The sequence below is a fragment of the Cryptotermes secundus genome, unplaced genomic scaffold, assembly GCF_002891405.2.
Source record: "Cryptotermes secundus unplaced genomic scaffold, Csec_1.0 scaffold643, whole genome shotgun sequence".
NCBI lineage: Eukaryota > Metazoa > Arthropoda > Insecta > Blattodea > Kalotermitidae > Cryptotermes > Cryptotermes secundus.
The window spans coordinates 660,377-675,674 of NW_019731276.1; the positions used below are offsets into that span (position 1 = coordinate 660,377).

Genomic DNA, 15,298 nt, shown 5'->3' on the forward strand with positions numbered 1-15,298 from the left:
ATGGGATGGGGTGATATGGACTGGATTGATCTGGCTCATGATAGGGACCAGTGGAGAGCTCTTGAGAACACGGTAATAAACTTTCGGTTCTATAAATTGTTGGGAAATTCTTGAGTAACTGCACAAGTGGCTGCTTCTCAAGAAGGGATCAGTTCCATGTAGTTAGTTAGACGTTGCGTAGTCTCCCCATACAGGATATCTATGCTAGATGTAAAGTTCTCACAGCGGTGACTGTGAAGAGTACTATCTGCCGAGATGTGACGCTGTGCAGTCCTGTATAAATCATGGTATCACTTCCCAAAATACAGTACTCTTCATACCCACCGCTGTGAGAACCTCAAGTCCTGCAAAAAAAAGTAAGCTTCCTTTAAAAAAAAACATTATAGAGGGAAAAAGGGTTATACGTAAATGCATTGCGCGCTCCAGCATTGCTAGTCTTATCTCCTCCGTCGAGTAACGTATCCAAGAAATGGCACGCTCTTCTGTCAGTCTTGAACCCTGTTTTGTTTCGTCCGGTTTTGCCGGAAGATGATTAAAGGATTTTCAGACGACCTTATGACATTTAAAACTCTCCAAACGGCAGTAAAGTCTGCAAGAAAGAAGATTTTGTAAACATACGCAGCCCGCTCCGCGCATTACTTCAGCTACTACAATGGATTCCCAGTACCTGACAATTCACGTAAGATTTGCAAGTTCGCCATGATTTCTAACCTACCAAATTCCTTCCACCTATCTGTAATGACTCAATTCCTCTCGTTGTCAAACGCGAAGATAAATGTACGCTTGACACCATCTCATGTTACGTCATAGGAGTACATAAGAAGAGCTGCCATCAGCATACAGCATTTCTGGATCTACAATAGTATTCAACACGGCCAAGTGTCGCTGCCTTCACAGGAGTTCGCATTAACTACCTTGTTGATAATAGAGATCAATTTTGAGGTTATTTGGCTGTTTCAGTAGCACAGGTTAGTATGCTTGGAATAAGCTGGAGAGACTGCCGTGAATAGTACCGGGACATGTGATTAGACGCTGTTTGAATGTAGAAACGCTGGCCTCAGCAGGATAGCTGTCAAGCCGACGAAGTTCCGTCTGCCCTGAACATGTGTATATAGCACTACCCCTAGAACACTCAGCTCGGTGGTATAAAATCAATGGGTAATTATAACGAGTGGGAGGGGGTTCGTAATGGTATACTATTCATAACAAACGTAATGAAACCGCGGTCAATTGTTGAGACATCGATGGGACCCAGAGGGTAGACACGCGCGTGCATGAGACAAAGACAGAAGTCAGGCATAAAGAAAGTGGGCTAGAGCTAAAAGAGCACTGCTAATTAGCACTAAACGGAACGTCTTCCGGACAACATAACTAATACAGTCACGTGAATAAGGCTCCGAATAAAATACTGCAGAACGGAACTACAGGGGCGGAGTCCGCTTTCCACACGGCGGTATTTTCGGTGCGCTTTCTCTCTATACACGCATTACGAAATTCGGAGAGACCCTGCCACACGATGTGACTGTTAACTGTACACAATGCACACTCAACAGGTGCGTTCCACAGATGAAAGTAGCCTGAAAATGCAGCTACGTGGGAAAGGGACGTAATATTCTGGGATTCAGAAGGTGCATTCTATCATATAAAATGACTATGACGAGCATTTTCCATACGATAAAGGTTAAATTCACTTTTAATTGACGTATGACTTAATGAATAAAAAATTAACAACGAGGCTTCGCTGCTCATTATTACCCATTTACGGAAAAAAAAAATATAAATTAAGAATATGCTTCAAAGTCGTACTGTAATAGAGCATTGCATTTAAAGACTACAATTCAGGTCTTGTAACCTGCGTTTTGCTTGTTTCTTCAGTACTAGCCGTTAAGATGCCGTCACTGGGTTGTGACTACGCGACGCGGAGGCCATAGTAAAAGCATAAACAGGTAAAGAAAGGTAAAATTATCCCTGCAACAGGCCGTGGAGGCCCATAGGGATGTGAGACATCAAGGCTCCAACATTTTGTAGACAATCGGCTCAGAGATGGCGCTGAGGTTATTAACCTTAAGAGCCGGCTGTCCTTTACCCCCAGGAAGATTCCTGGTACTCATTTCTGTTAGAGGCTGAGTCGACCCCAGGGCCATAGTGCGGCTGGAAGGATTAGGTCAATTGAAAAAAACCCACCTCATCGGGACTCGAACCCGCGACCTTCCGGCTTGTAGCATAGTGCCTCAACCAACTACGCTACCGTGTGCCCACGCCGTATAGTCTAACAGTATTTTATCGACGTTTCGAAGGAAAGTACTGCCTCCACTTTCTGAAGATAACAGTGCTATAAAATAGTACTTTTCACGGACACCGCCGTGTGAACCTCAAATCTCTTCTAGGCCTAATTTTTAAGTTATCAGATTAATTTAATTCGGTTCGTGTCTGTGCAACATTATTCCAAATTGAAGAAACAGAGCTGTCTCAATTACAGCTCGCCGTACATACGGCTGGAACACAGTATAAAATGAAGTTTCAGTTCAGATCTATAGTTTCCATTGGAAACACGTTTTACTCTGCGCAGTGTATCTGCAGTGGGCCTTCAATTGAATCTGGTACTTGGTATGCAAATAGCAAAGCAAGTATTTGGGGAATTCGCCTTTCCACTCTCGTGAATTACAGTACCGTGCGTTTCTTCAGTCACAACGTCACCAACATTGTTATCTTTCGATTTAAACGCAAAAACACTCTGCATGGTGTAACGTGATCAATCAGATATCTTGATTTCTCCGGAGGAACTAGCATAAGAACAGTCCTTTTGTTGTTAGACGATTATACAACTTCTAACACACTTCGCCATCTTCACTCAAGGGAAACAATTATGAAAGCTACATGGACACTACGCCAGATGAACACTTTGTCGAATTTTAAAATCATTTTGTATGGGAGGCCCTTCTACAACGTAAGAGTCTGGGTGGGCTCTGTCTATTTGAGCCCCGAACACCACGAGAACGTAGTAAATTGGCTCTTATACATATTTCGGCAAATATGCTTCTAGCCTATGTGTACATCGAACTGAAATATATTTCTGACAGTTGCAGGCATTATTTTGCGTCAGGGATATTGTTTATCGCGAATTTAACCCACTACATGGGCATATTAAACGAAAAGCAAACTATTTCGTTCATAATTGTGCAAGCTCGGGTTGGACCTGAAAGAATGAACATCGGTTGTTCCCGCAAACAAAACACTGTTTTCTCCGAAGCAGGGAATTAAGTGAATGCTGTTTTTACTGCCCGAATCCAAAACTTGGCCCTTCCCACCAAAATACACAATAGCCTATTACAAATTCCAGGCTAGTGAGCATGCTCGGATCCTGGAAAACGTGTATCTACACCCCGACCAATTAGGAAACCACAATCTAATGTTTTGTTAGTTTCTCTTCGAGGCCTGGAAGCAAGCCGAGATTTTTCCTTTAGGATATAACGACATGTAAACCGTCGAATGTCAACCGACGTTTCGGAGGAACGTGTCGCCTCCGCCTTCGCATCTACTTGCTACCTTCTTCATGCTGGTTTCTTAATTGCCTTATTCGTTGACCCTGATGATGAAGGCGACGTATTCCAACTAAACGTCTGTTAACTTTCAAGAGACTACAAGGCGCTATATCTCAGAAGACAGAACTCTCCATAACAACCGCTGTGAGAGCCTCAAATCATACACAGAAATAAGCTGCTTTACAAACAGGTTCAATAAGCGAGTACATAAACATCGGCAACGCTTTACCCTATTTATTTTCTTTTTCTTGCTGCTTTAGCGGACCAACGTTTTACATTTGCCCCGTGAACACCGAGTAATCAGCGACAATCTTACGGCTATCATCTGAGGCCTGGCAGGGCAAGTCTCGTAATTACTGCCCAAGATTTCTAAATATTGTGACCTCACTGCAGCGTTAATTTGCGTCACTTCCTGCAGCGATGGGCTCCAAACATCGCGCGGTCACAGCGTTTTGGCCGCCTTTCATACACAGCAACAAACAAATCATGAGACAGTACGTTCAGTTCAAAAATGGCGGCTGCTCAACAATAAGACTACTGCGACACTGTAAAAAGTATTAAGTTTTTTCCTTCCTTTCTTTCCGAACTTGCGGTGCAGAACAGTGACCAAAATGAAGGTCTCAAAAAAAAAACGTGCCGAGCATGTTGTGATTCGCGCAAGCGTACATCCAGTCAGAAGGGGCTACACAAAAGAAAACCACAACTTCGCACTAACTGCGTACAATAACTTCTCACTTGTTTACACAACTCACATTTCGGAATCATCAGCAACACAAAACGTGATGCAAAAATAAGCAGCACCCGAGAGAGCAACGTGATGTTTGCCTAAGTCTTCAAGTTTCACGCAGTGTGCGGAGTTGGACTCGAGTACTAGAACAAGGCGTTCTGTAACTCATCACGGTCACAGAGCAACCTTCAACCTCAGGTTTCCGATCATCCAGCTTGCTCGTACTGGACACAAATCGCCAACAAGTCATGTTCATGTGGGTCTAGAAACAACGTTAATTTATTTGAAAATTTTAACTCGGTACTCAGAATTACTGGGGGCAGGAGGTAGCGTAGTTGATGCAATATGCTACAAGCCGGGTCCCGGTTTCAAGTCCCGATGAGGTCATTGGACTTTTTTCAATTGACCGAATCCCTCCAGCTGCACTATGGCCCTAGGATCGGCTCAGTCTCTAACAGAAATGAGTACCAGGAATATTCTTGGAATGTTTTGGGGGCCAAAAGGTGGCCGGCGCTTGGGCTGACAACCTTGCGCCATCTGTGAGCCGATTGTCTAGAAAATGTGGGAACCTCAACATCTCACAACCCTATGGGCCTCCATGGCCTGTTACACGGATATTTTACTTACTTTTTTTTTACTCAGAATAACTGCGTTTTTGGGCTTTGTTTATCCGGTATTCTAAAAAACTACAAAACACGACGTTTCAGAAACTGAATTTGTTAGCACCCTCAGGTGGGGGGGAGACATTCTGTTGGGTTCCTCAATCACTGATCTTTCTGAAACATTGTGCTCTTTAGTTCTTTTTTAGAAGACCGGACGATGGACAAAGTCCATAAAATACGTAGCAATTCCGTGTGTTAAGCACCACAGTCAGAACCCTTTGGAATCTAAGTTAACTGGGTAGTTTAGCCTGAATAATCATCACTCCAAAGCGTACCAGGTACCTCCAAAATAAGGGGGAAAGTGCTGCAACATTGATGCAATCTTGCTCAGTACCCTCAACGGTTATACATTCTACAATAGAGTTCTACAGTTAAACTGGGAGGCTGCTGGAACGTTTGTAAACTTCTAGCGGATTACACGGCGCCACATCAAGGAAGATGGCATTCTTCACAGTTACCGCTATAAGAAAATCTCTCACATCCTACACCACGTTTCAAGAAAAGTGATCACGGCCTGTGTATTTATTATCCCCAGTAAGTACTGAACTGTTTCGCAATTTTGAAAGGCGCCTAAACGCTTTACGCCAGATTAAACGGAACACAGCGACTCTGTGTTCATGCAAGTTTATTCATACCGTTTCGATGATACGCATAGTTAAGTGGCAACGCGTCATGTGAAATGCAGCAAAGCTGTTCAGTAACACCTCTCCACGCTTCCGCCTGGGCTACCGAATTGCAATGGCCGGTATACCGCTAAGGTAAACGAAGCTTATGGGACGACAAGGTTCGAAATACTACGTTGCTTTCAATTCCTTGGAACTCAAGCCGGTTGAGGAGATCCGTAATACGTACACTGCCTCTTATTGGGCTATCCGAACTTCCATTAAACCTGATCGTGTCGTTTTATATAACTAAAAGTGTAGATTGGTGAGACTATGAGGATCCTTATTGCCGTCTAGAATGCGTTGCCGTATAGTCTGGCTGATATAGACTATAGGAAGAACGTACATGTATACCACACTACACGGCGTCACATCACAGAAGATAATCTTAAAAAATACATTTCATTTGATACCAGAAGCAACATGGTGAGGGTTCTCAACTACAAAAAAACTGTCAATTATAAACTAATAAACCTCCGTGGCCTGTAGTCCGCAAGCGAATTATTCCGACCGAGCGACTGTCGCTTGTCGGCGAAGTTAGTGCCAACTTTTGTGGATAGAGGGTGTCATGTGGTCAGCACAACCGATCCCCGCGGCCGTTAATTTCGGTTTTCTAGACCGGAGCCGCCGCTCTTTCCTTGAAATAGCTCCTCAGTTATCCTCACGAGGCTGAGTGGACCCCGTTCCAGAGCCATTACTTCTCAGAAAATCTGGTAGCGCCGGGAATCGAACCCGGGACCTCTGAATCTGTAGGCAGGAACTCTGACCACTAGATCATAAGGGCGGTCAATTCTAACCCATCAAGAAGTCTGCATCATCGGCTTAATTTACTGTCTCACATGTTATCCAAGGGTCTAGATCCAACAAACTTGAATAGGTTATGATTAACTAGAGCAATTTATTCTAGGCAACCTCACTAAAACCGACTTATGAAGAGGTAGTGCCAAAAGAAAGAAAAAGATTTTCCATATATATATATATATACATACACATATATATCACGCGTGCGCGCGGGCACACACTCACACACAAACATTTTGAAGCACGAATTTCTTCTCAATAACATTCATGGCTTCAGCTTCTGTCCCACAGGAAATACACTGCGTTTCCATTATAATGGCCAACTGGTTAATGCACTTTAGGGAAATAATCGCTGTTTATTCCGTGAATCATACGAAACACATCAATGCAGCCTTCACAATAAGCAACTGCGGGCACCGGTCGTGAGCCTACTTCTAAACAACATGAAGTTGTCCTATGTTCTATTTCACACGATCGAGTCCTAACGGGGTCAAACACGTACAGTTCCATCCAAGAGACATGCATTTCCAGTGTTAAAGAAAAAGGAAATCGAAAAGCGGGTGACTACTGGGTTAGTGTAGCGGTAACGCACTGTACTTGTATTCAGTATGTTCTCGGTTCGAATCTCTGACGAGACACCGACTGCCCTGGTACGTTCTTCGTAATTTTTCTCAGCCCCTTCAGGAAAATTCAGGAATGGTATGCCGATCACTTCTGTCCAGCCTTTTCCAATTCAATAGTCGCAATCATCACACCCTTAGACGCTAAATAAACTCGTAAAATAACTTGCATGGAGTACCCACTTTCCTAAGGCGTTCTTTGTGCATTTGCACTTTCTTGTGGTCATCATGTTCTCTTGTTACAGACACAAACAGACTGCTTCTACGTCTTCCGTCTTATTCAACTTAAGTTGAACTCTGTGGCACAAATTGGCGCTAAAAATTCGTAACGTAGAGGAAAGTAAAGCGTCTATTAGTCGGCTATTTTTAGAGACTGAGAAACCTGATTCACTTGTATCTCGATAAATATGCACGTCAAAATGGTTTTAAATAAAACTTGACCTCAATGAGCGCTATTATTCACATCACGTGCCACTTCCTCGCATGATAAGGCATTTCTATTAGGCTCACATAATTTTATTCAGCTTAACGTCAAGCAGGAGGCCGATACCAGCGGAAATTAAATTAGCCAGACATATTTGGCGAAGATCACCTGTAGCAAATTTAATCGAAATAGTTTAAAAGTTTAACCTATGAAACTTGTGGACGGACACGATCTCATTATACGATCAATACGCAAAAACCGCTCAACACAATCACGTAACATACTGTAGCGTGGGGCCCATTACTGGGTAACAACCTCGGAAAAAAAAACGAAACAAAATTCGCTGCTAGGAAACAGATTCTTATTAAGTATATATAGCCGTTACTGGGTAACGATTTTACAAACACGTTCCCACGGAAACGATTGGAGTACAATGAGCGGTATTTCCTACGCGGTCCGAGATGTTATAACCGAGAATAGTTCAACAGGTGTACGGGAGTGTATGAAGGGAAGACATGGTCGGTGCAGTTGAAAAAATCTCAACTGTTAGAAGCCGTTATCAGGGAACGACTGGTGAAAAGACAGCAGACTGAAAAGACTTAGCGTACGCTGTAGTGATTTGTAAAGTTTGGAGATCAACGATGGTGCTACAATTAAGTGCACTAAGTTGCGTGTCAAAGCGGCCAATAAATCCAATCTCCAACCCGAACCCCGTCTATCGTCACTCATGCACGTGACAATACGAACTGAAAAAAAAAATGGTATACCAAATCTTCAGTGCACTTAACTCAAGAACACCCATTACGTAAAGCACGAGGCAAGTAAAATGCATAAAGCAGGAACGTAATTCACAATATTCTTTCTTTTGCTTTTGCGGGAGATCTAACAACGCCGTCACTGCCAGACTATATTGCGTCGAACGGTAGGACAGACAAACGAAGTCTAATCGAAGTACTACACCAGTATATTCCCGGAGGTACTGAGGAACACTACGGAAAACCTCAGTCAGCACAACCGACAATTCGGTCCAGATTCGAACCCAACATATTCCCAATACGAGTTTAGGGTGGGGCAGGTTTTATCCGAGTACTTCGGTTTCCCCTGCCAATCTTCATTGCACCAATTGCTCCACAATCACCCTCACCTATCACCTGGGGCTGGTACATTAGGCCAGAAGTGGTCGCAGTGCAAGGGACTTCGTCCCACCCCACTAGCAATAAAAAAATACTAGACTACATGGTGCCACTGTAGTCTTAACGTGACTACATACTGTGCGTCTAACGTACGATTTCAGGGGGCTCTGACTTCGTCATACAATGAACTACAAGGAAAATGTAAAGTTGTTTGCCTAAGCTCTGCCCCAGGGAAGTTTCTGGATGAAGGCAAATTTCCAGGCATTCTTAACCTTGGCACCTATCGGCGGCAGTGAGTGGTCAGCTTAAATGTCTGTAATATCTTTAAGATGATGAATAACGAAGGAAGACTGACGAACAGAGGCTTCAACAAGCCACCCGATTAGAATCTGTGTACAGGTGAATGGCGTTATCAACTCAGCCTAAAGAACTGTGGTAAAAAAGTTGTCCTGTTCTTAGCCAATTAAGCACTAAACATGAAGACATATGAGAGAGTGGGTGTTAAGACCCACGTATTCTTGACCTCGGCACTGGATGAAGGTACATGGTCAGCTTCACACTCCAGCCGCTTTACCCCGGGGACAGAGGCCCCGGTGCCCATTGAACAGGAGGCTGGGTGGGCCCCAGAACCGGTCTGGACGATATGGAAAGGAGAAAATTTTGCCTCTACCAGGAATCGAACTCCGGCTATCCAGCCCGTAGCCAGTCGCTATATGGACTGTCTGGACGATATGGAAAGGAGAAAATTTTGCTTCTACCAGGAATCGAACTCCGGCTATCCAGCCCGTAGCCAGTCGCTATATGGGACTGTGGTTAACAGAGCACAATCACTACACCCGTTCGCAGTAAATACTTGACAGAAGTGTGAGGCACTTCAAACCCAGAGTCAAACATGCCATGCTACACTTTAAACCCAGATGCTTCCCTTCAATAAAGCAGCATTCGGGATTTGTAATTTGACAGTCCTTGGGCGCACAATAAAAAAGCTGCTTGTACGGGTACATATTTGTCAATCCTGCAGCAAAGCCGCTGCAAAGAAACGCCCGCGGAACTCTATTACACAAGTCGGGCTGGAATGTTTACGTTACCTTCCTCTCCTCCCAAGCTGTAGTTTATCAGCTCCTCTTTCGAGAAACACACGTACATATGACGTTTCAACTACAATTTTCCCTAAAGTTAACGGTCTGTTATTATGCTCTCTGCCAATTAGTCGAAAGAAAAAAGTTAAAGCTGTCCCTGAGCTTAACTAATTAAGCACGAAGGCGTATGGGGTAGTGGGTGTATAGATCCACATTTTCTTAACCTCGGCACTAGCTGGAGGTGAGTGGTCAGCTTCATGCCCCTGCCGCTTTACCCCCGGTACCCATTGAATAGGAGGATGAGTGGGCCCCAGAGCCGGTCTGGACGAAAACGAGAAGTGAAAATTCTTGACCCTACCGGGACTCGAACTCCGACCCCTCAGTCGTCCAGCCCGTAGCCAGTCGCTATACCGACTAAGCTATCCCGGCTCACAAAAAAAAATCTGCATATATCTTTATGTGAGAACAGTGAAATACCTAAAATAAAACTTCGAGCAGACATCCAAACAAAGAATACTGACGCATCCATCAGAACAGCAAGCCCCGCTCTCGTATTAATCTGTGGACAAAGTCTATTCCACTTACGGTCTACCACACAACTTTAATGAAAGATTCACAACTATTACACGGTGACTTAAATAATCTCGCTTTAGTCCGCAGGAGCATGGAATGACGTCATTTTTACACGTATGTATGTACTGCACTATTGGTGACACTGACCTGAGATTACAGTCTTGTTGATACCCACGGCTGCACTGACAATCAGGAACAAAACACTATCCACAAACACGATTCTCATTCAACTCGTAAATATTTATCTAAACTGTAACAGAAATATGCACAGAATATTTGAAGCAAACCTTATATAATTTTCAGAACATACGTCGCTAACACAAAGGATTTATTCCGTTAGAGATGAATTTATCAGTGTCCTAGTATGAAAAACATGTCACAGTTTGTGTCTTAAGCCTTGCGCATGGGTTTTTATCTCACTTTTACGCAAAAAAAAAAAATGAAAAGCAAAAAAGAATACAAGGCTTCCTGCACACACGCCTAGCACAACCTGCCTCCTCTATGCCCCGCCCGCAACTGACTGCAGCACCAAACATCACAACAGCTGATGGGCAAGGCAGCTAGCAGCTAGCTCGGCAGGTTCACACACACACACACACACACACACAGACTTTCTGTTTTTGGACCGGAACACTGCTGCTGACGACTGCATCTCGTCCTGAACGCAGCTTCTTTTGTGAGATTATGCCAAACAGCCATATCTGTCATCTTTTCCTGTTCCTTTCGCGAAGCTTCAAATTTGTGGCATGGCCCGTTATACCAAGCAACTGCTGGGACAATTTGAAACAAGCGCTGGCCTCTTCTCCCCAAATTAAAAATTAATGAGATGGGAAAGTAGGCCTATACGTTTCTTACGTGTAGAAGTTAGGTAGATCATTAAGGGCCCAATCTCGTACAAGCTGAGTTCCGTTCCCCGAAAACTTGAGATGTTTATCGACAGGAAACTTACGCATACTCACGCTCCCGCACCACATAAAGAAATGATATCTCTACTTGTAACGGTTTATCCGTTTGTCACTGCGTTCTGGCAATGGCTCGCGATGAATTTGTAAAGAGGACTATGGTGGTTTGTCAAATGCTTTAGCTTTGTTTCTATTTGAGGATGCTGTCAGTGTCTACATTATACGGATAAGAATGGTAGGATTCTTAACAAATGATGAATTTGTAACAACCGGGACAGCACAGTCGGTACAGAGACTGGATACGGGCTGGACGACAGAGGGTTCGGAGTTCAAGTCCCAGCACAGTCAAGAAGTTTCACTTCTCCATGTCGTCCAGACCGCCTCTGGGGCCCACCCATCCTCCTATCCATAGGGTAACGGGGGCTCTTTCACCGGGGGTAAAGCGGTAGGGGCGTGAAGCTTACCACTCACCTCCAACTAGAGCCGAGGTCAAGAAAACGTGGGTCTATACATCCACTTCCCCATACGCCTTCATGACGTAGTGCTTAATTAGTTAAGCACAGGGATAACTTTACTTTTTATAAGGAAGAGGGCATGGCCAAATCGAAATAATACTCCGGCATTTACCTGAAGTGACAGGATAATCGTAAAAAAAACCTTAGTCCGGACCACTTGTGTCGGGGACAAGATTCGAGCCGAGCATCTCCCAGATACAAGTCCAGGGTTTCACCATTACCTCAGCTTGACCGAGGCAAGGAGACCTGGCTAATATTTTCAATTCCAGTCCCTTCGGAACTACAAAAGCAGGTTTCTGTAGACTCCTTCCGATTTTAAACGGACATTTCTAACCTGCTATGAGATCTAGTTTCGTAGACGTCACGGAAAATTTAGAGCAGATAAACAGCAGAAATTCTTAAGTTTATTTTCCCCCCTAAGTCCCGTTTGAAGCCCATTTGAATTAAAGTTGTCCTAAGACGATTTTGAGACGTCAAATGGTTTTGCTTCGTGTTATGTATGCTTTACAAGTCTGTCTATTTTAAAGTTTTCAACGCATGAAACTGTTATCAAAAGAAATATCTGAATCGCATAAGATGTCAGTATTGCACTTAAAAGACGTCTCTTAAGTAACTGTACTAGCTCCGGGAAACTGACATCCTCTATTGATCTTATGTATGTTACAACTGCCGACTGCATGGACATTACAAAGACCAGAACACAATTCAAATCTCAGGTTTCAGGCCTGTTCGCTGCCGAGTAACCCATTCAAATTCTATGCGCAATTAGGGACATTTGACCGGCCGCTGTTACCGGCAAACGTAAATAGCAGGTGCGCTCGAACTGTCCGTGCTTCGAGCACTCGATGTTTACATGCAAGAGACAGTGCGTTCCTGAATATAAAGAACCATACCATACGTGACTAGCGGTTTGCGTTTCACATCTGTTTCTGTCCTGCCATGCTTTCAATGTCTGTTTGTTCCCTCAAAACAATCAGGATTTTTCTTTTAACTTGTCAGATTCATAATACGAATTAGAAACGATCTCGTATTCGTAGAAAATTTCAGAGGTACAGTGATTCGAGTCCCAGTTTTCTAACTGGATTAGTTAGAATTTTCAGATGCTTCTTTTCTATTTCCTTCTCATGCAAGAAAATCAGGCCACAAAGTAATTTCTCACTCAAGTACCGATATCTGTTGTCGGTATGTTAATCTATACAATCAGTGTGATTAGTTAGTAAGCCTGAAGCAATTCAAAAATATTTTCACTGCCCCTAATAAAAGAACTAAAGATTGGGGTCTGTTAAAACCTGGGGACGTTCGCAAAAGAAGGGACGGCTTTCGGTAAGCCACACGGAAGCAGAATAATTTCGTCCGTAGTCAGTGAGGGGCGCGAAGCTGACCATTCGCCTCCAACTAGTGCCGAGGTCAATAATACGTGGATCTATACATAACGTCTTCATGGCGTAGTGCTTAATTAGTTAAGCACAGGGACAACTTTACCCGTAATCAGTGTCGTATGTTTTCTTTAAAATATACAGGTCTGAAAAAGAAGAAACACCTACTCCATTATCTTCACCAGACGGAAATACTTAAGTTGCCGTCAACAAAATTGCTTAGTTAGAAGTCACTTTTTTCTTATCTCTAATTCATAGAAACTATTAGTTAACATCTAACGAAACCGTTCAGCTACAAACTAAGTGAAACTGTAAGACGTAACAACAGAAATCGTGGAAAAGCGCGACTGAAATCCGCAGTCAAGTTTCACAACGCCGTCATTCATCGGTTGGTACACCTGTCGAAGGAACTGCCGTTAATGTCTCGTAACTCTGTGTGTAAGGTAAAATTATATGCTAGAAGTGCTCCTGTGTGCCTAAGTGCCATCCCTTTAAGAGGTATAAATAGATAATCTTGTCCCTGTGCTTAACTAACCATCCACTACGCCACAAAGACGTATGGGGGAGAGGATGTATAGATCCACGTTTAAGAGTTATTTTTTCTCTACTCTTGCTCCAACTTTAGAGCATAGGGCTGACTTCTCTGTTTCATGAGGCGGTAGGACTCCTTGGACGGGTGATCAGTGTAACCGCTCACTTCCCTTGTGCCCTTTTCGTTGTGCGCCACTCCACCACCGCTCACTTCTTTGGGTTCTTTACTTTAATCAGTAGAGCTGGGTTCCTATCCCAGGGTCTTATAAGGGTCTGGCTCGGACAGGGCAGGAAGAACACTTCACTACAATCACCCACCTTTCGACGGTTGCACTTAGTAGTCCTTTAATCCCTTCCAGCTTTCTGCATACAACTGAATTTATTAATACTATTGAATTGAACTGTACTTATACTATTTTACGGAAGGGCCGTAGTGGTAAATTTAGTGTCCGACTTTGCCGAAAGTAGTGTCAAGACTCCCCGAGGTGGAATGCCCTCTCTCTGAATTCTGAGGTCCACGAACCCCAGACTCCAAGAGAAATCCACTCCTCCACTTCTGCCATTGGTTAATTTTTCAAACTAGGAGGTTCCCTAAATTTTGAATTCCCAATCATGTGGCTCTGCTATGTGATTCTGGCAGATGCTGACCTGACGCTAAGGATGACAGCCCCTTGATGCATTACGGTCAGGGTGTGAGGCTCCGGCCGTCCCACTTCTAAGTTATCGCTGTCCCAAGCTGTCAGCTCTCATTTTCTCAAAGCCTTTCCGACGTTGCTGAAACTGCCAGAATTCTAGGAAAGTACCAGATGTTACTTCCTGTTCACATAGCAAAACTTGAACTATGTCCCTTCCGCGTGTAAGAGCTGGCTATCTGCCGGATCTCTTTGTTTGTAATATTGTTAATCTTAACTTAATACAAAATTTAATTTTCACACAACACTCCTCCAGTCAGAATGGACGGTTACATCAGCTCGTCGCAAGGCCTCTACTTAAACGCAGGACAACACAAATAAATAATAAACGCATACACACACCAAACATCCATGCCTTTGTGTGGGATTCGAACCGAACCCACGATCCCGGCTTCCGAGTGAGTGAAGACAGTACATGCTCTAGACCGCTCGGCTTCTGTGACCGGCTTTAAGAGGTATATCAAGGTGAATATATAGATCCCCGCCTTCTTAACCTCAAGCAGTCATGTGAGGGAAATAAGGAACACAAATTCTTATCCCATGAGTCCATCTAACAGCTACTCACCCGCTGCTTGCCTTGTATGTTAAAGATTTCCTTTTACAAATCGTGCAATTTCATTTTATTGAAATTAATTACGTTTACTCTATAATGTACTGTACTTCTTTACAATCAGTGTCAGTAACATAACACTGAACACTGACAACCTCTACTGCTGGGAAGGTGAGCCTAGTACATTGACGCCCGGAAGGTATGCAGAGCGAGAGTTCGGGCGGACGGCTTCAATCCCGTCACCCACGTCCATGTCTCCAAAACCCGTGTATGGATGGAGGAGAGTGGTCAGGTTTACGATCCAGCGTATTTATCGCCATTCCTCCATAACTATCTCATAAGAATCAATTGAGAGCTACGGTATTCAATGAATTCAATTGTATAAATGGAAAATCCAGTCTCTGTAGAAAATTCGATACAAAAAAGAAAAAATGGGATTTCATCTAAATCAGCTTAAATAAGAGAGTTCCGTCTTCTGGGATACAGCGACGCAAGCCAAGCATGAAGTC

The 15,298-nt window shown here is 43.7% G+C and overlaps 1 protein-coding gene across 4 annotated transcripts in view; it reads right to left on the bottom strand.

Annotated features, from left to right (window-relative positions):
- The window catches only part of LOC111866850 (PTB domain-containing engulfment adapter protein 1), a 115,394-nt gene that overhangs the window by 83,074 nt on the left and 17,022 nt on the right, over positions 1–15,298 (bottom strand). The window contains exon 1 of one of the 4 annotated variants that reach the window (XM_023856177.2): positions 10,371–10,734. The exons of the other annotated variants lie outside the window; for them this stretch is intronic. The gene's annotated coding sequence lies outside the window, so the exon portion shown is untranslated. Of the gene's footprint in view, positions 1–10,370; positions 10,735–15,298 lie in introns of those variants that run through there. 4 annotated transcript variants of the gene reach the window in all.